The sequence below is a fragment of the Mobula hypostoma genome, chromosome 8, assembly GCF_963921235.1.
Source record: "Mobula hypostoma chromosome 8, sMobHyp1.1, whole genome shotgun sequence".
Classification (NCBI taxonomy): domain Eukaryota; kingdom Metazoa; phylum Chordata; class Chondrichthyes; order Myliobatiformes; family Myliobatidae; genus Mobula; species Mobula hypostoma.
Window position 1 is genome coordinate 112163256 of NC_086104.1, and position 22168 is coordinate 112185423.

A 22168-nucleotide genomic window follows, 5' to 3' on the forward strand; every position below is an offset into this window, starting at 1 on the left:
CAGTTATCACCTAACCCTAACCCTAACCCCTCAACCATCAGACTCCTGAACCAGCGTGAATAACCTCAACTCTGAACTGATTCTACAACCTATGGATTCACTTTCAAGGACTCTACAACTCTTGTTCTCAACATTATTTATTTATCATTATTATTTGTTTTTTTGTATTTGCACAGTTTGTTGTCTTTTGCACTCTAGTTGGTTGTTCATCTTTCCGTGGTGTTTCTTCATTGATTCTCTTGTGTTTCTTTGCGGCTACTCTGAATGCCTGCAAGAAAATGAGTATCAGCCTCATATATGTCCATTGATAATAAGTCAACTTAAACTTGAACTTGAAAGAGTTCTTCTTCCTCGTGTCCCTGCTTCTTTATCCAGTCACTGTGTACTTTTGTCTTCAGGTTCCTGGCCCTTTGGCTAATGGAAACATGTTCTCTAAATTTATGTGATCTCGGTCCTTCACTATTGTGTACACTAATTGCAAGTCACCTCTCAGCCTTCCCCCTTTCTCTGTTCAAAGGAGAACAACCTGGCTTCTCCAGTCTCTTTCAGCAAATCTCAGACCATTCTGCATCCTAGGTTAAATATTTCATTGCATTGATCATGATGATATATTTGCTTTAATGGAGGAACGCAAAACAAAAACCTACAATCTCAAAAAAAAGAGCCTGGTAATTCAGGAGTTAGTTCACTCAAAGGATTGTGGTAATTTTCAATCCAACCAAAAGAGCTCTTTAGCCAAACACAAATCAAAGTCAATATTGAATAAGACACCTGATCATCTTAGCTGTCAGTGTCACCTACTCACAGAAATTTTAAGAATGCTGGGACAATATTTAAAGAAAGATTATTTGCAATGGAAGCAGTGCTCTTCCTCAGAGTTATGTTTGCTCACTTCCCTCAGTTTCCCTGCTAGGCTGACCCTAATCTTCCACAAAACAGCCCACTTACCTTTCACAGCTTCAGAGTAATTTCTGTGGGTCAGTGACAAAAGAGATTGTGTGGACACTGGAAATACAGAGTAACAGAGACAAAATGCTGATGGAACTCAGCAGGTCAAACAGCATCCATAGAAAGGAATAAACAGTCAACATTTCAAACTGAGTCCTGATGAAGGGGCTTAGCCCAAAACATTGACTCTCCATAGATGCTTCTTGACTTGCTCAGTCCCTCCAGCATTGTGTACTGTGTCATTAAGCTATGTAGACCTTGGCATAGAAATCACATAGTACATCGTCCCATAATAATATTGATTCTGGATGAGCTTTAGTAAATTTGCTCTTTAGGAGGGGGCGGGGAGTAAATTTAAGAATGGCTAGCTTTACAAATGAGTAACTCGGTTTGTTTGTTTGTTTATTTATTTGTTTGTTTATTTATTTATTTATTTATGGTGAGGGCTGAGAGGAAAATGGGATCAGCTATGATGAAATGGCAGAGCAGACTCAATGGCCTAATTTTCCTCCCATAGGTTGTTGTCTTATTAACTTAGGAATACAGCATGGAACAGGCCCTTCCAGTTCAATGAGCCCATATTTAACCCCAGCCTAATCACAGGACAATTTACAACGGCCAATTAACCTACTCACCGGTATGCTTTTGGAATATGGAAGAAAACTGGAGCACCCAGAGGAAACCCACAAAGTTCATGGGGAGAATGTACAAACTTCTTCCAGACAGTGCCAGAATTGACCTCTGAACTCCAATGTCCAATCTGTAATAGTGTCACGCTAACCCCTATACTACCATCACATTTATTGTCAAACTGCCCAGAAATATAGAATTTTTTGAATAAATAAGATGACAGTCAACTTTGTGCCTTGCTATTCATGGGTACTATCCTCACTTCTCTGCCTTCAGCTATAGTTGAACCTTTGTTTAAATTGTGCCCTTAGTAATTTAGCCAGTGGCTCAGTTTTCATCCCAGGAACAGGGGTGTTGTTCCCTTGGGACGGTAGGGTGTAAATTGGTGCTTTATCATTGGTTGGACTGATGTATTTTAACACCTCTTTTACTTCACCAGGAGTTATCTTTTAGTTTGACAATCATATACCAGCCATCTCTCCTCTCAGTCCTGATCCAGGGTTTGAATCTGAAATGTCAACAATGCTGCTCAACTCCAGCAGGTTGCTTGACGTTGCCCAATCTGCAGGGTGCTTCCAGCTTTTACCGTAGACTTAGATTTAACCAAGTCAATGGTGTTCTACGTAAAATTTCTGTTTCCAAACCAACCCAGCTTTGGCCCAGGGAAAAAGGAGGATCAGACAGTAAGCTTGAGTATAACATTGATCCCCAGTGAGAGAGGCATACTTATACCACGGCATAAATACAAGAGATTCTCAGAATTTTCTGTATGGGTTATGAGGAACGGGAATTAGGAACGTGATAACTACCACCAGGGGGAGCTTGCTGGGCCGTGCGCGTGCTCGGGAGCTCGCATGTTGTGGGCGCGGACGACGGCTCGGGAGCCCGCACGTTGTGGGCGCGGACGACGGACGACGGCTCGGGAGCCTGCACGTTGTGGCGCGCACTGTGGCGGCAGGTAGGCAAGAGTCGGTCGCATTTAGCCCGCAGCGACGGTGCATTCCGTGGGGAAGAGAACTCGGGCTCTGCTTCGTCTCGTCCTTGGGTCTGAGAGCTGTTCCCGGGGAGTGGGCGCCTTTCTGCGGGAAGTGGGCGCCTTTCTGCGGGAAGTGGGCGGGTGGAGGGAGGGCCTGTAGGCCGTTCCCACTCATCCCCGCCTTTGAGTTCAGCTACGCTGCGGCAAGCGGCTCTCCCTCGAGAGGCGATGGGCAGATGTGTCGTTGTGTCCGCACTTTGTGGAGCTAGCACTGAGATGAAACCAATGTAAGATAATAGCAAAGACGTCCAGTAATTAAACCCAGTAAGGACTGCAGCTGTTATGATATGAAACAGAAAATACTGTAAGGACTCTGTCAATATCGGAGGAAGGAGAAACTAATTATGCATTTCTAGTTAGGGAGCATTCCTCACAACCAGTCTGAGAAAAGGTAGCTGACCCGAAACCTTTAATGTTTTTTCTTCCAAAAGGACATCTTGATTGGCTGAGTTTCTGGTACTGGAATTGCTTTTATTATTGTCATGTGTTCAGTGTGAATCTTGCCTTGCATACTGTTCATACAGATCAAATCATTACACAGTGTATTGAGGTTGTATAATAACATATTAGAGATTAAAGAGCAAGAGGAATCGGTACAGTAGTCATGTCATCAGGTTGGAGGGTACCTAGGCAGAATATAAAGTGTTGCCCCTCCACCCTGAGGGTGGCCTCATCTTGGAGCTAGATACACTGACATGTTGGAATTGGAATTAAAATGTTTGGACTGGGAAGTCCCACTTATGGTGGTTGGTGTGGAAGTGTCAAAGCAGTCCCCCAATTTACTATGGGTATCACCAATGTAGCACCGGTCACAATATACAGCCCCAGCAGACTCGCAGGTGAATTGTTGCCTCACCTGGAAGGACTGTTTGGAGCCCTGAATGGAGGTGAGGGAGGAGGTCTAGGGGAGGTGTAGCATTTATATGTCGCTTAGTGATGTATCTGGAGGGAGATTAGTGGTGAGGGATGAATGGACAAGGGAATTGCAGAGGGTGCGATCCCTGCGGAAAACAGAGTGGGGAGGTAAAGATATGTTGAGTGGTAGGATCCCTTTGGAGGTGGTGGGAGTTGCAGAGGATAATGTACTGAATGCAGAGGCTCAAGTACCAGGCACAAAATGCTGGAGGAACTCAGCAGGCCAGGCAGCATCTATGGAAAAGAGTACAATCGACGTCTCGGCCTGAAATGTCGACTGTACTCTTTTCCTCAGATGCTGCTTGGTCTGCTGAGTTCCTCCAGCATTTAGTGTGTGTTGCTTGGATTTCCAGCATCTGCATACTTTCTCTTGTTTGTGAGTGGATGCAGAGGCTGATGGAGTGGTAGGTAAGGACAAGAGGGACTCTACGGTGAATGGAAGATGAGATGACTGTGGATGTACGGGAAATGGAGGAGAGGCGGATGAGGGCGGCATCAACAGTAGAGGGAAGGAAACCCCATTCTTTCCAAAAAAATAAGAGGACTTCGCTGATGTCTTGGAAAGGAAAACCTTACCTTGGGAACAGACGTGGCAGAGGTGAAGAAACTGAGAAAAGGGAATAGCATTTTTGCAGAAGACAGGGTGGGAAGAGGTATAGTTGAGATAACCATAGGAATCAGTAGGTTTATAAAAGATGTCAGTTGACATTTTGTTTCCAGAGATGGAGACGGAGAGATTAAGAAAGGGGAGGGAGGTGTCAGAAATGGACCAAGTGAATTTAAGGACAGGCTGGAAATTGATTAAATTGACTATCTCAGCATGGCTGCATGAAACAGCACCAATACAGTCATCAATGTAGCAGAGGAAGTGTTGGGGAATACAACCAGGAAGGCTTCGAACATAGAACATAGTTTTTTATATAGCCAACGAAGAGGCAAGCATAGTTTGGGCCCATGCCAGAGCCTATAGCCACCCCTGGGGTCTGGAGAAAGTGAGAGCAGCCAGAGGAAAAATTGTTCAGGGTGAGTAGCAGTTCTGCCAGATGGGGAGGGTGGATTGGTTGGTTCTTTTGTTCAGGGCTCTGAGATCTTCTTGATGCAGGATGGAAATGTACAGGGGCTGAACATTTATGGTGAAGATGAGTTGGTTGGGGCCAGGGAACTGAGGAGATCAAGGGCATGAGAAGTGTTTTGGATGTAGGTGGGAAGGGACTGAACCAAGGCGGGGTAGAATAGAATTGAGATATCAGGAAACAAGTTCAGTGGGGCAGGAGCAGGTAGAGCCAATCAGCCACCCAGACAGTACAGTTTGTGGATCTTGGGTAGGAGGTAGAAGTGAGCAGTGTGGCGTTGCAGACCTATGAGTTTGGTGGCAATGGTTGGGAGTTCTCCAGAGTAGATGAGGTCAGTGATGGTGTTGGAGACAATTGTCTGGTGGTGTGGAGTGGGTCCTTCTCGAGGGGTAGTTGTGTTCTCCAGAGTAGATGAGGTCAGTGATGGTGTTGGAGACGATTTTCTGATGGGTCCTTCTCGAGGGGTAGTTGTGAAGTGGTGTCTGAGAGTTGCCGCCTGCCTGGCAGCAGCAAGATAAAGGTGAGTGTGCCACACGACAACAGCACCCCTTTTGCGGGTTTGATGGTAAGCTTTGGATTGGTGCACAGAGAGTGTAGGGCAATATGTTTGGAAGTGGTCATGTTGGAGGAGGAGAAGGGAGTGTTGAAATTCAGGTGGTTGACATCTTGTCGGCAATTAGAGATGAAAAGATCCAGAGCAGGCAGAGAACCAGAGTGGGTTCTTCCCCACCCTTTCTTTACTCTATTCCCCACTCTGACCTTTCAGTTCTTCTCACCTACCTGTTCCTTTCCCCCAGCCCCCCCCCACCTTTGTCCTACTGTCCACTCTCCTCTCCTGTCAGATTCTTTCTTCTCCAGCCCTTGACCTTTCCCAACCACCTGGCTTCACCTATCACCTTCCAGCTAGCGTCCTTCCCCTCCACCACCTTTTTATTTGGGCATCTTCCCCCTTCCTTCTCAGTTCTGAAGAAGGGTCTCAGCCTCAAACGTACACTGGTTATTCTTTTCCATAGATGCTGCCTGACCTGCTGAGTTCCTCCAGTATTCTGCGTGTTTTGCTATAGTCTAATGTAGGTTTTATTGTCAAGATGCTTCAGAGATGAGTGTAGGTTAAGGGAGTTGGTGTTTTCTATAGACCTGTTTCAGCAGTAGGGGAGTTGCATTGGGCTGAGGTTATCAGGGGGTTAATGCACACAGACTCTTGAAGCACTTCATGATGGTGGATGTCAGAACCACTGTGCAATAATCTTTAACACAAAATAATCTGTAGATGCTGGGGTCAAAGCAACACTCACAACATGCTGGAGGAACTCAGCAGGTCGGGCAGCATCCGTGGAAAAGATCGGTGGACGTTTTGGGCCAGAACCCTTCATCAGGACTGAAGAGGGAAGGGGCAGAGGCCCTATAAAGAAGGTGGGGGGAGGGTGGGAAGGAGAAGGCTGGTAGATTCCAGGTGAAAAACCAGTAACAGGGAAGATAAAGGGGTGGGGGAGGGGAAGCAGGGAGGTGATAGGGGGGAAAGGTGAAGAAAGAATAGGGGAAAACACAATGGGTAGTAGCAGGCAGAACCAAGAGGGAGGTGGTAGGCAGCTGGGGGAGGGGACAGAGTGACATAGGGATAGAGGAAGGGAGGGGGAGGGAATTACCGGAAGTTGGAGAATTCTATGTTCATATCAAGGGGCTGGAGACTACCTAGACGGTATATGAGGTGTTGCTCCTCCAACCTGAGTTTAGCCTCATCATGGCAGTAGAGGAGGCCATGTATGGACATATCTGAATGGGAGTGGGAAGCAGAGTTGAAGTGGGTGACTACTGGGAGATCCTGTCTGTTTTGGCGGATTGAGCGGAGGTGCAGAATTTCTTGTGTTTATGAATTTTGCAGTTGTACATTGACAGTAAACACCATGTTTTGCACAAATATTCCTCTTTCAGTCATAGTGGTATAATTATAGTTTTCTTTTTCTCTTTCTGGTAAGACGCTAATAGAAATGCAGCCCAATCTGTACCTCCTTTTCTTGTGGATAGAACCAGTTCTCTAAATTACTTAACTTGCTTAAGCCCATCACCTTTACTGGGGCCGACAGCAGCTTGCCAATGTCCTCTGCCCTGGGCCTCTCTTTCAAGGTTAACCCATCTTTGAATATTCTTCCTCTCCCAGGGATGAGGTCTTAGGAGCTTCTGTTGGTGTTAATAACTCTGGGTTATTATTGTATAGAGTTGCTAGCCCTGTGCCTAACCTTGCTGCTTTCACAGCTGGGCTTGGGGCTGCCCATGGCAGAGTTAGTCCTCTAAATTATTTTAGTAACATGACAAGCAGAAATGCTCCCTGTGGTCAAAACCAAATTTCTATTCTGCTTTCTCCTCTGTTCTTCTAATGTCTGGTTTATTTTTCTGGTTTCATTAACCTTCATTACTGCAGTGCTTTCAAATTTGTAGTACAAGATCTTTGTCCTTTACCTCATTTAAACAATAATTAATCAAGTATTATGCAGCTTAATTCATTTATCCAGTATTTTACTTATTTATTTAACACAATTAGATATTTTTTAATGTCATAACCATCTAATTTGTCTCTTTGACGAAGTATTTGTTTAAGCCATATTCCTTCTGACTGTGATTGTATGCTGTCTGCCCCTTGGTGACCCTATAGAGAATCAAACAGGCCGTTTGGCCTAATCCGCCTACGCCTGGGGGTTCCCAACTGACCCCTTGCTTAATGGTGTTGGTCCATGGCATAAAAAAGATTGGGAACCCCTGGTCTACGCCATCTAAGGTACCCGTCTAAGGTAGTCCTGCATCTAGACCATTTCTCAACATTTTCTGTCCATGTACACATCCATCTTCCTTTTAAATATTCATGTACCTGCCTCAACTATTTCCCCTGGCTCCTCATTCCACATTCAAACCACCCTCTGGGTGAAAAAGTTACCTCTCGGGCTCATTTTAAAACTCTTTCCTCAGCTTAAATATATGCCCTTTAGTTTGATTTCTGGATCTTGGAAAAAGATTACATGCTTTCCTCATATTAATTTTTTAATTAGTTTATTTTTATTTGTTGAGATTCAGCACAGAATAGGCCCTTCCGTCCCATCAAGCTGCGCCATCCATCCCCCCCACCCCGCCAGATTTAACCCAGGCTTAATCACACGACAATTTACAATGACCATTTAACTTACGAACCAGTACATCTTTAGACTGTGGGAGGAAACGGGAGGAAACCCACGCAGTCACAGAGATGATGCACAAGCTCCTTGCAGAGAGCAGTAGGAATTGAACCTGGGTCACTCATTATGTAAACTAGTGGTCACCAACCTTCTTAAGCCCAAGATCCCCTACCTCAACCTCAGTGAAAGGCAAGATCTGCCTACTAAATCATTTAGAAAAAAAACAGCTCAGATTGTACTTCCAATTTGAGGCCTTTTATTTGGGCGAATTGTATTTGAATTACACAAAATACTTTTGTCAAACTTTCAAATTAATTCAAACAAGAAAACACTGTAATTAGCATATCAAACAGGCCATAGCTGTCTTTCTTTAAGAATATTACAATACTTCACACCTTTAATTCTGACGAAGGGTCTCAGCCTGAAATGTCGACTGTACCTCTTCCTAGAGATGCTGCCTGGCCTGCTGCATTCACCAGCAACCATCTGTAAAAGGCTTCTTGTGTTTAGCCAAATGGTGACTTACACGAAATGATGCTTTAATAGCAGCCTTATTTTGAGCAGCATGTTTTGTGGAAAACGATTGCTGGGCCTTCAACCCCGATTTCAGCTCAACTTTCCAGGCACGAATTGCGCTCTCTGGGGGTAGGTGTCTTTAAATTCCTGGTGGTTGGTGTTGCGGTGCCGATCCAGATTCTCTCTTATAGCCAGTGCTCGTGTTTGGTGGCACAACGTACATACACACTTGTCTTTCACAAGGTAAACAGAAATTCCTCTTCCCATTCTGGATGGAATTTGTATGTTTTCGCCTTCTTTCGTGGAGCCTCCACTATGCTATCAGGATATCACGAGCGACTGCTGATTGCGTTGCCTCTGATCTGGGCCAACATTCACATGCCGGGTGGCACCTAATTAATTAGCTGGTTTATTTTGGCTTTTTTTCTTAAAGGTGTGCTGGGTGCGTCTGGACTACCACTGCACCCCTTCATGCTTCACGGCCCGGAGGTTGGGGACACTGCCGTATTATTGATGTTTGTGACAGTCTGTACTCTTACTTAATCTGGTTGGTCACTTTGATGCAGCACAGGTTCCGCTGAAAACATGGTGCATGGCGGGGAAACTACACACATGCGCACTGGGCAGAAGGAACGGAACTAAACCCCCGCAACCCGGAAACAATCTCTCTTTACAAACAGCTTCTAAGTGAAAATATTTCTATATTACCATTATCCTAATTAGTATTACTTACTTTTATAATGGACAGTATTTGTGTATTTATTTTTGATTTTTCTTCGGGATCTACTGGGAAAGTCTCAAAGATCAACCGGTTGATCGCGATCAACAGGTTGGCGACCCCTAACGTAAAATATTGCGCCAGCCAGCAGACTACTGTGCATCTCATGCCTCTCATGATTTTGTACACCTCTGTTGTTCTTCTCAACTCAGTGAATATACTCCTAAGCTGTTCAATCCCTCTCTGTAGTTGAGTTTCAAGTCTTGGTACCTTCCTTGTGAATATTTTCTGCACTGTTTCTAGCTTAATGGATGACCAAACCTGAACACAGAATTCAGAACAGTGGCCACACCAATGTCTTGTACAGCTGCAACTTAACATCTCAACTTTTATACTTGGTTTAGAACTTCTATACTAACTGCATTGTACTGTAGCAGTTAGTGCAACGCTAGTGACCCGGGTTCAATCCTGCTGCTGTCTGTAAGGAGTTTGTACGTTCTCCTTGTGACTGTGTGGCTTTCCTCAGGGTGCTTCAGTTTCCTCCCATGTGTTAATTGGTCACAAGGGTGTAATTGTGCATCGAGGGTCCATTGTGCCCTAGTACTGTTTCTCTAAATAAAATAAAAATACCCTGGCTGAAGAAGGTTATGCTATAGTTATATAGAGCAGTAACTTCTGGGTTTGTCTTAACATTCCTTCTCACTCTTCTCCCTCCTTCAGCACAATGCCAGGTAGGTTGTCTCCATGTTACATCCGTTTGTAGCCATGGGTCTCTCTGGCAGTCAGTATTTAACAGCTATCCCCTATTGTGTTTGGAAAGGTGATGGTGAGCAGTCTCTTTAAACCCCTCTGTAGTATACTCTGAGCAGATTGTACCAAGTGAATTTTGACCCAACGGTGATAAAAGAGTGACAGGATGTTTCCAAGTCTGGGTGATGTGTGATTTGGAGAAAATTTTATTTAGAGATGCAGCACAGTAACAGGTTCTACTGGCCCAACGAGCCCAATTACCCCCAGGTGACCAATTAACCTACTAACAAGTGCAACACACCTGCCCCTACATCTCCTCCCTCACTACCACTCAGGGCTCTAAACAGTCCTTCCAGGTGAGGCAACACTTCACCTGTGAGTCTGTTGGGGTCATATACTGTGTTTGGTGCTCCTGGTGAGGCCTCCTGTATATCAGTTAGAACTGACGTAGATTGGGAGACCACTTTGCTGAGCATTTACACTCCATCTGCCAGAACAAGTGGGAGCTCCCAGTGGCCACCTATTCTAATTCTAGTTCCCATTCTGATATGTCCCTCCATGGCCTCCTCCACTGTCATGATGAGGTCACAGTTAGGTTGGAGGAACACCACCTTATATTCCATTTGGGTAGCCTCCAACCTGATGGCATGAACATCAAATTTCCAATAATGCCTCTGGTACCCACCCCCTTCACCATTTCCCACTCTCATGTTATCTCCTTGCCTGCCCATTGCCTCCCTGTGGTGCTCCTACTGCCACCCCCACTTTCTTCCATGGCCTTCTGTCTCTTTCACCAATCAATTTACCAGCTCTGCTTCAGCCCTCACCCTCCATGTTTCACCTGGTGTTTCTCTGTCTTCCACCTTTCAAATCAACATCTCAGCTTTTTTTCTCCAGTCCTGCCAAAGGGTTTTGGCTCAAAACATTGACTGCTTTTTTCTGTAGATACTGTTTGGCCTGCAGAGTTCCTCCAGCATTTTGTGTGTGTTAACCTACTACCCAATATATGGGTGGAAACCCCTATGCTCACGGAGAAATGTATGAACTCCTTACAGACAGCAGCACTGAACTCTGGTCTCTAATGCCGTAAAGTGTTGTGCTAACTACTACACTACCCTGCCATCCCATGGTATTTGCCACTGGTGGTGTTTTCAATCTACTTTTGCCTTTGTAAGAGGGTAGGGGCTTGTGGCTTTTGTGGTGGGGTGAGGATAGAAGGGGTTTAATGTTAAATAATCCTTGCTGAATTGTAGCAGTGGTGCACTGCATTGAATGTCGAGGGTGCTTTGTCCCGGGGTACATTGAACTTCGACTATTGTTGCAGTAGTACTCATTCAAAGGGAGTAAGTTTCTTCATGCAAGTTGCTTGTTGCAGGCACTTAAATTCTGACCTGTTTTTGTACCTATGACATGAATGTATTGTAACAAATAAGTTCTATGTAAATGGCTACCCCCAGGATGTTGACGGTGAGGGATTTGGTGTTGCTGCTGTTCTTGAATAATGTGAAGATAGATAAAATAGTTTTTTCCCCAATAAGTACTTTATCCCCATGGACATAATGCATCCTAAGTGAACAAAATGACAAGCCATTGAAAGGTCTCATTGATCTCCCACATTGCCCACCCTTGAAATGAAAGCTTCTGCCAGAACCAGGCCTTGGAAGTAGAGTGTTCTATCAACTAAGAACTGAGCCACACAGAAGCTGTAAGTGGGAAACACAGGTCTTTATTCAGACAGCAAGCCTTCACAAGAGAGGCCAAGAGTATCTCATTCTCCTGACAGGTATCTGCTTCTTCAATGCAAAGATAACAATAAACAATTAACTACAGTTTCATTTGCTAAAATCACTTCTTTAACATTTTGAATATAGTCAGGTAAATGTACAGAATTACATATTTATAATGGTAACACACCCCAAATAACAAAACCCCTTTGAATCTTCAATACTGGTGTCTGTTCCAAAGCCTTTCGAGTACAAACTCCAGACACCCAAAATATGCCCTTTTGGTTATAGAGTTGTGTGATGACTGTACAACTAATCATGTTAAGTGACAAAACAGATATCCTACACTATTCTTTAAGTTGCAGGGGTACACCATTAACAATGTGCAAATTGATTTTCCCTGTGTAGTTTGAATGGAACAGAATTAGAATATCCCATTGTACAACCAACAAATGGTTTCACCAGCCACAGCGTATCTGTTGGAAGTTAAATTCTGTACAGTTTTCCTTTCCTGAAGACTGGTTCTCAGTTGATTCAAAATTATACTATCCATAATGCCATAACTCCAGAATAATCTATAAAGCCATAAGTCATTGGACTATTCAGCGCATCAAGTCTGCTTTGCCATTGCATCATGGCTGATATATTATTCTCAATCCCATTCTCCTGCTTACTCCCTGTATCTTTTACACCCTTACTAATCAAGAACCTATCAACTTCCACTTTAAGTATACATAATGACTCTGCCTCCGCAGCTGTCTGTGGCAATTCCACAGATTCACCACTCTGGAGAAATTTCTCATCTGTTCTAAATAGATGTACTTTTATTCTGAGTTTGTGTCCTCCAGTCCTAGATTCTCCTACAGTAGGAAATACCTCTTAACATCCACTATCTAGGCCTTTCAATGCTCAGTAGGTTTCAACAAGATTTCCCCCTCATTTTTCTAAACTGTAGCATGTATAGGCTCAGAGCCATCAAAAGCTCCCTATATATTCAAAGTACATTTATTATCAACGCATGTGTGAAGTATGCAACTCTGAAATTCTTCCCAGGCAGTCACAAAACAAAGAAAAACCATGGACGAACACATTCAAAGAAAAACATCAAAATATCAACCCCTCCCCCCCCACACACTTGAATGGCTTTAGATTTTCAGCAACAAAATAAAAACAATTGAAAGCATAGACCCTAAAACATAAAAGGCATATTTCAGTACAGTCCAGCTCAGTGTTCATTATCTGCAGGCTGCCCAGATTCAAAAAAAAAAGCCCAAGAATAGCAATGAGAAAAGCGCAACCAGAACCAGAAATAGAACACATCATAAACTTGAATTAGAGTCCAAATCTACAATCCCCATCAATTAAATCTTGCTCTGGTTCCATCTGCTGACAGCATCAAGGGAGAGAGAGAGAGATCACTCGGGAGCAGTGAGAGAGAGTAAGAAACCGCCACACACAGACACCTTCTCCAGCAATGAGTGAGCGAGAGGCTGGTAGACAGTACTGAACACTTTCGTTCTCGACACTTGCCTCGATGAATTTAATCTTCCTTGGCACTTTAATCAATGAGAAATGGAGAAATCAAGGGCTGGCATGCCAACCCCAGACTTCCTGGCGTCCATGCCACATGCTTCGGATACAGCCTCGTGGAGCCATCTTGGAGACAGCAAAGCCTTTCATTCCAGGGATCATTCTCGTGAGCCTCTTCTGGATCCTCTCCATTGCCAGCACATCCTTTCTTAGATAGGGGCCCAACACTGATTCAGATAAACAAAAGAGAAAAGTTAAAATAAGAGATTTTGCTGCTGATAATGCACTGAAAGTAATTCAAATTATGTTGATGCTATGGTCATCAGTGAGGCTTGGTTGCAGGAGGGGCAGAAAAGGCATGTCAATATTTTGGGGTTCCATTGTTTTAGACACGATAGAGGATGGGTGGCATTAACTTGTCAGAGAAAATGTCATAGCAGAACTCAGTCAGGATAGACTGTGGAATTTGTCTAGTGAGGCTTTATGAGTGAATTGAGGAATAAGAAAGGTATGTTACTGGGGCTATAATGAAGACCATCAACAGTCCACAGGATTCAGAGGAACACATTTGTAGAGAGATCGCAGACTGTTGCAAAAGACATGAGGTTGATATAGTAAGTTATATTAACTTTCTTCATATTGACTGGAACTCCCACAATGTACAAGGGATAAATAGGATTTTATGCTTTAAGGAAACTTTCCTGAATCGGTACATAGTAGTCCCTACGAAAGTGTACGATATTTGATCTGCTATTTGGGAATGAGACATGGCAGGTGACAGTGTAGGGAAACAGTTTCCATCCAGGGACCACAATGCCATTAGTTTCAAAGTAAGTATGCAAAAAGATAGGCCTGCTCTGTGGGTTGAGATTTTAAATTGAAAAGAGGCCAATTTTGTTGGTATCAGAAAGGATCTGGCAAGTGTGGATCGGGGCAGGCTATTTTCTGGCAAAGGTATATTTGGTAATTGGGAGACCTTCAAAAATGAAAGTGAGAATATGGAGCTTGTATGTGTCCATCAGAATAAAAGGTAAAGATAGGTGTGTAGCAGGTATAGGCAGATAGTCCTTAAGAACCTCATGTGTTTCTATCAGAAATGCAAGACATTTAAGGAAAGAAATCAGAAGGTCTGAAAGGAAGCATGAGGTTGCCCTAGCAGTCAAGGTGAAGGAGAATCCTCAGATGTGTTAAGAGCAAAAGGATTGCAAGGGACAAAATTGGTCTTCTGGGAGATCAGAATGGCAATCCATGCATTGAGCCAAAAGACAGAGTCCCCTCAAGCCCTTTAAATGGATTTTTTTTGGAGACAGTCATAGGGTCTAAAGAAGTCGGGCAAAGCAGCATTGACTTCATGACCCCTATTCAGATTATAGAGGATGAGGTGTTGAGGCTCTTGAGGCAAATTAGGGTGGATAAGTCCCCAGAGCTTGACAGGGTCTTTCCTCAGACCCTGTGGAAGGCCATTGTAGAAACTGCAGTAGAGATATTTATGTCATCCTTAGTGACAAGTGAGGTACTGAAAGTTTGGAGGAAAGCCAATGTTGTTCTGCTGTTTAAGAAAGGTTCTAAAAAGTAAACCAGGAAATTATAGGCTGGTGAGCCTGACATCAATAGTGGGAAATACATGATAGGGAGTGGTTTAATATGGCAGGGGGATGGAAACCCCCATATAGCTGGGGATGAGCCAGGTTTACAAATAAGTGATGTAATATGTAATATGAATGTAAATAAGGACAAGCCAAAGACTGGCACATTTAGAGATTGGTCAATTTGACATGGACATCACTGGGCTGTGGCTGAAAGGTCATAGTTGGGAGTTTAATATCAAAGGATATACTTTGTATCGAAAGGACAGGCAGGAAGGCATAGACCATGGTGTGGTTCTATTGGTACAAGATGGAATTACATCTTTAGAAAAGTGACAAAGGGTCAGAGAATGTCGAATCTTTGTGGGTGGAGTTAAACTGCAAGGGTAAAAAAGCTATTAGGGAATTGTATATAGGCCTCCAAATAGTGGCCAAGATGTAGGGTTAAGATTAAAAAGGGAGTTGGAAAAGGCATGTAATAAGGGTAATGTCACAATTGTAATGGGGGAACTTCAATATGCATGGGGGAAAATAGGAAAATCCGTTGGTATCGGATCCCAAGAGAAGGAATTTGTTGAATTCCTATGAGATGGCTTTTTAAGAGCAGCTTGTGCTCGAGTCCACTCAGGAAAAGGCCATCTTAGGTTGGTGTTGTGTAATAACCCAGATTTTATTAGGGAGCTTAAGGTAAAGGAGCTCTTAGGAAGCAGTGATCAGAATAGGATTGAATTCATACTACAATTTGAGAGGGAGAAGCACAAGTCACATTTATCAGTATTACAATGAAATAAAGGGAATTAGAGACATGAGAGAGGAAATTGCCCAGGTGGATTGGAGGAGGATATTGGTGAGGATGACAGCAGAACAGAGATAGCTGAAGTTTCTGGGAATAGTTCACAAGGCACAGGATAGACATGTCCCACTAAAGTTGTTGTTCTCAAATGGCAGGGATAGGCAATCGTGGCTGACAAGGGAAGTTAAGGACTGCATAAAAGCCAAGGAAAGGTCATATGAGGTAGCAAAACTGAATGGGAAGTTGGATGATTGGGAAACTTAAAATCCAACAAAAGGTAACTGAAAAGGGAGAAGGGAAAAGATGAAATAGGAGGGCAGCAACACACATCAAAGTTGCTGGTGAACACAGCAGGCCAGGCAGCATCTCTAGGAAGAGGTACAGTTGACATTTCAGGCCAAGACCAGCAACTTTGATGTGTTGCTTGAATTTCCAGCATCTGCAGAATTCCTGTTGTTTGCGTTTTTAAATATGAGGGCAGACTAGCCAATAATATAAAGCAGGATACCAAACTTTTCAGTTATATAAAGAGTACAAGGGAGGCAAGAGTTGATATTGGACTACTGGAAAATTATGCTGGTGAGATAGTAAGAGGGGATAAGGAAATGGCATATGAACTTAGGTCAACTGTTTTGAGCCCCTTATGTCAGAAATGATGCATTGTCATTGGAGAGAGTCCAGAGGACATTTGAGAGGATGATTCTAGGAATGAATGGGTTAACATACGAGAATTATTTGGCAGCTTTGGGCTTTTACTCACTGGAATTTAGAAGAATGCATAGGGATCTCATTGAAACCTACCAAATGTTGGAAGGACCAGTTAAGGTGGATATCGTGAGGATGTTTCCTCTGGTGGTAGTATCCGGAATTAGAGGGCACAGCCTCAAGACTAAGGGGTGACCTTTTAGAACAAATGAGCAGGTTTTTTTTAATATAAAAAGCTAAAGAATGATTAATCTGTGGGATTCCCTGCCACAGACTGTGGTGGAGGCCAAGTCTATGGGTATATCTAAAGCGGAATTTGATAGATTCCTGATTGGTTGTGGCATCAAGGGATTTGGTGAGAGGGCAGGTGTATGGGGTTGAGTGGATCTGGGATCAGCCATGATGAAATGGCAGAGCAAACTTGATGGGCTGAATGGCCTAATTCTGCTCCTCTGTCGTAAGGGCTTATGATTGCCCTAGGGTGGGTGGATTCAGTAGTAATTTTCTCAGCTCTTGGGTGATGAACAGGTCTTTTAATGTTGGTAGCTGACAGCCAGTGATCTTCTCTGCTGAGTGAACTGCTTGCTGCAACCTGGACTTGGAGAGGGAGGAGGTGGTGGGGAAGCAAACACTGATAGAGACATACGAGAGAATTAGGAAGAACATGGCAGTTTTTCTGTTTTCCTACCCATAATGTCTCAGTGGTGCTGAACAAATCCTGGGAACCCATGGCTTATGATATTTGCAGCTTTCCACCTGATGATTGTGTCAGTATCATGCAATCTTACAAAATGGTCTAAGGTTGTCTGCTATCAAGGACCCCCACCAAGGCTATGCTCCCTTCTTGCTGCTGCCATCAGGAAAAAGCTACAAGAGCCTCAGGACCCACACCACTAGGTTGAGGAACAGTTATTACCTCTCAACCATCCAGCTCTGAACCAGAAGGGTTAAGTTCACTTGCCCCATCACTGAACTGCTCCCACAACCTATGACTCACTTTCATCTCAAGTTCCCAATTTTTATTTATTATTTATTTCTTCTGTATTTGCACAGTTTGTTTGTCCACCCTGTTGGATGTGGTCTTTCATTGATTCTTTTTTGTTTCTTGGATATTTACTGCATAGTCCCACAAGAAAGTGAATCTCAGGGTTGTATCTGATGACACCATATGTTACAGGAGGCAAATAACTGGATGACTGTCAGGAGAAATAGAAATGTGAATAGGCAGTTAGTGCAGAGCACCCCATGGCTATTTTCATCAATAATAAATATACCATTTTGAATACTGTTGTGGGGGATAAACGCCACAGAAACTAGGTTACTGGTACTGAGCATGGGTCTATGGAGCAGAGGGAAAGAGGGGAGTGCTAGTGATGGGGACTCAGTAGAGGAAAGACAGGAGATTCTGTGGATGTGAACAGAACACCTGGATGGTATGTTGCCTCCCAGGTGCCAGGGTTAGGGATGTCTTGGATCATGTCCTCAGTATTTTGGAGTGGGAGGGAGAGCAGTCAGATGTCTTGGTACATATTGGTACTAATGACATAGGAAGGAAAAGCAAAGAGGTCCTGAAAAGAGAATTTAGAGAGCTAGGAAGCAGGACCAAGGTAGTAATTTCTCAATTGCTGCCTGTGCCATGTGCCAGTGAGGGTAGAAACAGGATGATATGGCAAATTAATGTGTGGCTGAGAAGCTGGTGCAGGGTGCAGAGCTTCAGGTTCTTGGATCATTGGGATCTCTTCTGGGGCAGGTATGATCTGTACAAAAGTGACGGGTTGCACCTGAACCCAAAGGGGATGAATATTCTCGTGGGCAGAGTTGTTAAAGCTATTGGAGAGAGTTTAAACTAATTTGGCAGAGGGGTGGGTACTGGAGTGAAGGGACTCAGTAGGATGCATGGTAAAAAAGCAAAGAAAGCATGCAGTCAAATTGTCAGGAAGGGCAGCCAAAAGATAGGACAAAATTGCAGCCAGCAGGGTGAGTATCAGTGCATTAGGGATGCAGAATCAAAAAGAGTAGCAAATACAGTACTCGAAGTGTTATATCTCAATGCATGGAGTACAAGAAATAAAGCAGATCGTGTTGCATAGAAATATAGAAAGCCTTCAGCACAATACAGGCCTTTCGGCCCACAAAGCTATACTGAATATGTTCTTATTATAGAAATTACCTAGAACCATAGAACACTACGCCACAGAAAACAGGCCATTTGGCCCTTGTAGTCTGTGCCAAAACATTATTCTGCTAGTCCCATTGACCTGCATCCAGTCCATAACCCTCCAGACCTCTCCCATCCATGTATCTATCCAATTTATTCTTAAAACTTTTAAGAGTGAGCCCACATTTACCACATCAGATGTCAGCTCATTCCACACTCCCACCACTGAGTGAAGAACTTCCCCCAATGTTCCCCCTAAACCTTTCCCCTTTCACCCTAAAGCCATGTCCTCATATTTATCTCTCCTAATCTAAGTGGAAAGAGCCTATTCACATTTACTCTGTCTATACCCCTCAATTTTGTAAACCTCTATCAAATTTCCCCTCATTCTTCTATGCTTCAAGGAATAAAGTCCTAACCTGTTCAATCTTTCCCTGTAACTCAACTCCTGAAGACCCAGCAATATCCTAGTAAATCTTCTCTGCACTCTTTCAGTCTTACTGATATCCTTCCTATAGTTAGGTGACCAGAACTGTACACAAAACTCCAAATTTGGCCTCACTAATGTCTTACACAACCTCCCCATAACATTCTAACTCCTATACTCAATAGTTCGGTTTATGAATGCCAGGAAGCCAAGAGCTTTCTTTACAACCCTGTCTACCTATGATGCCACTTTCAGGGAATTATGTATCTGAACTCCCAGATCTCTGTTTCTCCGCACTCCTCAGTGCCCTACCATTTACTGTGTATATCCTACCTTGATTTCTCCTTCCAAAATGCAACACCTCACTTGTCTGCATTAAATTCCATCTGCCATTTTCTGGCCCATTTTTCCAGTTGGTCCAGATCCCTCTGCAAGCTTTGAAAGCCTTCCTTGCTGTCCACAACACCTCCAATCTTAGTGTCATCAGCAAACTTGCTGATCCAATTTACCATTATCTAGATCATTGATATAGACAACAAACAATGATGGTCCCAGTGCAGATCCTTGAAGCACACCACTAGTCACAGGCCTCCAGTCTGATAAGCAATCATCCACTACCACTGTCTTCTCCCACACGACCAATTTCGAATCCAATTTACAACCTCTCCATGGATACCTAGTGTCTGAACCTTCTGAACTAACCTCCCATGTGGGACCTTGTCAATAGCCTTACTAAACTCCATGTAGACAACATCCACAGCCTTTCCTTCGTCTACTTTCTTGGTAACCTCCTCGAAAAACTCTGCAAGATTTGTTAAACACAATCTACCACGCACAAAGCTATGCTGACTATCCTTAATCAGCCCTTGGCTGTCCAAATACTTGTATATCTGATCTCTCGGAACACCTTACAATAATTTACCTACCACTGATGTCAGGCTCACTGGCCTGCAATTACCTGGTTTACTTTTGGAGCCTTCTGTTAAAACACTGGAACACGAGCTACGTTCCAATACTCCGGCACCATACCCATGGCTAAGGACATTTAAGATATTTCTGCCAGGGCTCCTGCAATTTCTACACTAGTCTCTCTCAAGGTCTGAGGAAATATCATGTCAGGCCCAGGATATTTATCTACCTTTAGTCGCTGTAAGGCAGCAAGCACCTCCTCCTCATTAATCTCTATGTTCCATGACACTGCTGCTTGTTTCCCTTCCTTTCTTGTATGCTATGCCAGTTTCCTGAGTAAATACTGTTGCAAAAAAATTGTTTAAGATCTCCCCCATCTTGAGGATCCACACATTGACAACCACTTTGATCTTCTAGGGGACCAATTTTGTCCCTTACTATCCTTTTAATATACTTATAGAAACCCTTTGGGTTTACTTTGACATTATTTGCCAAAACAACCTCATGTCTTTTTGCCTTCCTGATTTCCTTCTTTAGTATTGTCTTACATTTTCTATATTCTTCCAGTACCTCAGTTGTTCCTTGTTGCCTATACCTGCTCTCCTTCCTTAACCAGATCACCAATATCCCTTGAAAACCAAGGTTCCCTATGCCTGTTAACTTTGTCTTTAATCCTGGCAGGAACATGCAAACTCTGCACTCTCAATCTCGCCTTTGAATGCCTTCCACATACTGAACACATCCTTGCCAGAAAACAACTTACCCTAATCCACTCTTCCTAGATCCTCTCATTTCCATAAAATTGGCCCTTCTCCAATTTAGAACCTCAACTCAGGGACCAGACTTATCCTTATCCATAATGAACTTGAAACTAATGACATTATAGAAACATAGAAACATAGAAAATAGGTGCAGGAGTAGGCCATTCGGCCCTTCGAGCCTGCACCGCCATTTATTATGATCATGGCTGATCATCCAACTCAGAACCCCGCCTCAGCCTTCCCTCCATACCCCCTGACCCCCGTAGCCAAAAGGGCCATATCTAACTCCCTCTTAAATATAGCCAATGAACTGGCCTCAACTGTTTCCTGTGGCAGAGAATTCCACAGATTCACCACTCTCTGTGTGAAGAAGTTTTTCCTAATCTCGGTCCTAAAAGGCTTCCCCTCTATCCTCAAACTGTGACCCCTCATTCTGGACTTCCCCAACATCGGGAACAATCTTCCTGCATCTAGCCTGTCCAATCCCTTTAGGATCTTGTACGTTTCAATCAGATCCCCCCTCAATCTTCTAAATTCCAATGAGTACAAGCCCAATTCATCCAGTCTTTCTTCATATGAAAGTCCTGCCATCCCAGGAATCAATCTGGTGAACCTTCTTTGTACTCCCTCTATGGCAAGGATGTCTTTTCTCAGATTAGGGGACCAAAACTGCACACAATACTCCAGGTGTGGTCTCACCAAGGCCTTGTACAACTGCAGTAGTACCTCCCTGCTCCTGTACTCGAATCCTCTCGCTATAAATGCCAGCATACCATTCGCCTTTTTCACCGCCTGCTGTACCTGCATTCCCACTTTCAATGACTGGTGTATAATGACACCCAGGTCTCGTTGCACCTCCCCTTTTCCTAATCGGCCACCATTCAGATAATAATCTGTTTTCCTATTTTTGCCACCAAAGTGGATAACTTCACATTTATCCACATTAAATTGCATCTGCCATGAGTTTGCCCACTTACCCAACCTATCCAAGTCACCCTGCATCCTCTTAGCATCCTCCTCACTGCTAACACTGCCACCCAGCTTCGTGTCATCCGCAAACTTGGAGATGCTGCATTTAATTCCCTCATCCAAGTCATTAATATATATTGTAAACAACTGGGGTCCCAGCACTGAGCCTTGCGGTACCCCACTAGTCACCGCCTGCCATTCTGAAAAGGTCCCGTTTATTCCCACTCTTTGCTTCCTGTCTGCTAACCAATTCTCCACCCACACCAATACCTTACCCCCAATACCATGTGCTTTAAGTTTGCACACTAATCTCCTGTGTGGGACCTTGTCAAAAGCCTTTTGAAAATCCAAATATACCACATCCACCGGTTCTCCCCTATCCACTCTACTGGTTACATCCTCAAAAAATTCTATGAGATTCGTCAGACATGATTTTCCTTTCACAAATCCATGCTGACTTTGTCCGATCATTTCACCGCTTTCCAAATGTGCTGTTGTCACATCCTTGATAACTGACTCCAGCAGTTTCCCCACCACCGACGTTAGGCTAACCGGTCTGTAATTCCCCGGTTTCTCTCTCCCTCCTTTTTTAAAAAGTGGGGTTACATTAGCCACCCTCCAATCCTCAGGAACTAGTCCAGAATCTAACGAGTTTTGAAAAATTATCACTAATGCATCCACTATTTCTTGGGCTACTTTAAGCACTCTAGGATGCAGACCATCTGGCCCTGGGGATTTATCTGCCTTCAATCCCTTCAATTTACCTAACACCACTTCCCTATTAACATGTATTTCGCTCAGTTCCTCCATCTCACTGGACCCTCTGTCCCTTACTATTTCTGGAAGATTATTTATG

General features: G+C 43.7%; 1 protein-coding gene and 1 long non-coding RNA gene across 2 annotated transcripts in view; one reads left to right on the forward strand and one right to left on the reverse strand.

The window, feature by feature from the left end:
- Window positions 1–2483: 2483 nt before the first annotated feature.
- Window positions 2484–22168, forward strand: part of fam120b (family with sequence similarity 120 member B) — a 207792-nt gene continuing 188107 nt past the window's right edge. Inside the window, exon 1 of the mRNA XM_063056615.1 lies at window positions 2484–2536. The gene's annotated coding sequence lies outside the window, so the exon portion shown is untranslated. The remainder of the gene's footprint in view (window positions 2537–22168) is intronic.
- LOC134350207 (uncharacterized) overlaps window positions 11390–22168 on the reverse strand; it is a 51513-nt gene continuing 40734 nt past the window's right edge. Inside the window, exon 3 of the long non-coding RNA XR_010018846.1 lies at window positions 11390–13231. This is a non-coding gene — a long non-coding RNA (uncharacterized LOC134350207). The remainder of the gene's footprint in view (window positions 13232–22168) is intronic.